The sequence below is a fragment of the Myotis myotis genome, unplaced genomic scaffold, assembly GCF_014108235.1.
Source record: "Myotis myotis isolate mMyoMyo1 unplaced genomic scaffold, mMyoMyo1.p scaffold_m19_p_1, whole genome shotgun sequence".
NCBI classification, from domain to species: domain Eukaryota; kingdom Metazoa; phylum Chordata; class Mammalia; order Chiroptera; family Vespertilionidae; genus Myotis; species Myotis myotis.
In genome coordinates, this window is record NW_023416313.1 from 50,185,990 (window position 1) to 50,187,321 (window position 1,332).

The 1,332-nt window shown below is 54.0% G+C and overlaps 1 pseudogene; it reads right to left on the bottom strand.

The window, feature by feature from the left end:
- Window positions 1–382: 382 nt before the first annotated feature.
- LOC118673198 lies at window positions 383–1,079 on the bottom strand (annotated as a pseudogene).
- Window positions 1,080–1,332: the final 253 nt, after the last annotated feature.

Here is a 1,332-nt window from a genome sequence, read left to right on the forward strand (position 1 = left end):
ACTTCTCTGAACCCCCGTTTCTTGTCTGTGTAATTAAAACACGCGTCTTTCTTCTCAGACCCTTGTATTTGGCAGCCCAGTTAGTACCCATCTTGAGGTCAACTCAATCCCTTTACTAATTTACACAAGAAATCCACTCACACTGACCTTATCATGATTTATTTTTTTATTCTTACTTTGGATTTGTAATTCAGGGGAAGCTATCTTACCACACAGAATACCCACAATTTCCCTTGAAAAATTTCCATTAGGTTTCTCTCTTCCTCCAAGTCTTTCTTTCTAGTCCCCAGCCATTGCCTTCCTCTTAAATCTACCCCAATAGTGCGTCCCACCCCGTGCTCCTTCCCTTTCCTCCTCTATTATCCAGATGGAGGTGCTTCTTCTACAAGAAACCTGGGGGCCAGTCTCCTGCTCTCGCCCTTATCACAACTGGCTTATCAAAGCAGTTCTCCCGCCAGCTCTGATGCAGTGCTTTAGGGCAGGGGTCATCCTTCTCCATTGTTGTCTTGCTTCTGGGAGGTGAAGAGGAGGCTGGCTGCTCTGCGGTACCTCCAGATCAGTCCTCATTTTTTCTTTATTTTCTGTGTCTGTGTGTGTTTTGGTGGGTTGTCATCCTCAGAGCCCCCGGGTGAATTCAGAGAAGGGGTGTGCGCCCCACTGCCCTTATCCTGGCCCCCTTGGTCACATACCCACTTCTCCCGAGTCCTTCGGGGCGGTAATGCAACACGTGGTCCACTCGGATGGTTCACCCTTTGATCCTGATCCCGTTAAAATTGTCCACGGCCAGAATGGTGCTCCTCTGGTCTTCGTAGCAGAGGAAACAGAATCCCCTGGACCTCCCGGTCTTCTTGTCCCGCACCAGATGGATGCTGTCGACCTCGCCATACTGCGAGAACACACAGAGGACACTCCCCTCCGCCAGCCCGTAAGGGAGGCCGCCCAGGAAGACCCAGGCGCTGTCTCTGTACTGGGAGCCCCAGGACCCTGCCAGGGCCGGGGCCGTGCCGAGCTGGGCCTCGCGGTTGTTCAGCTTGGTTGTTCAGCTCATGGATCAGCTTGACTTTGGTTAAAGGGTTCATCTCCGCGGGGTGGGGTTTCTGCAACAAACCTTTCTCTTCTGGAGCAGCACCCAGGCCTCTGCTGCCGGCCAGCCCTTGATGGGCATCCCTGCGCCGAAACTGAAGGAAATGGGGCCCGCCGAGGGTTTTGGCTGCTGCACAACACCCTCTTCGTCCTCCGTCCACTGGCCTCTGTCCCTGGCCGGCGCACTGCACGCTGGGAAGGTCAGTCTGGGCTCAGTTGTCTGGGCCCATGACCAGCACTGGAACTACT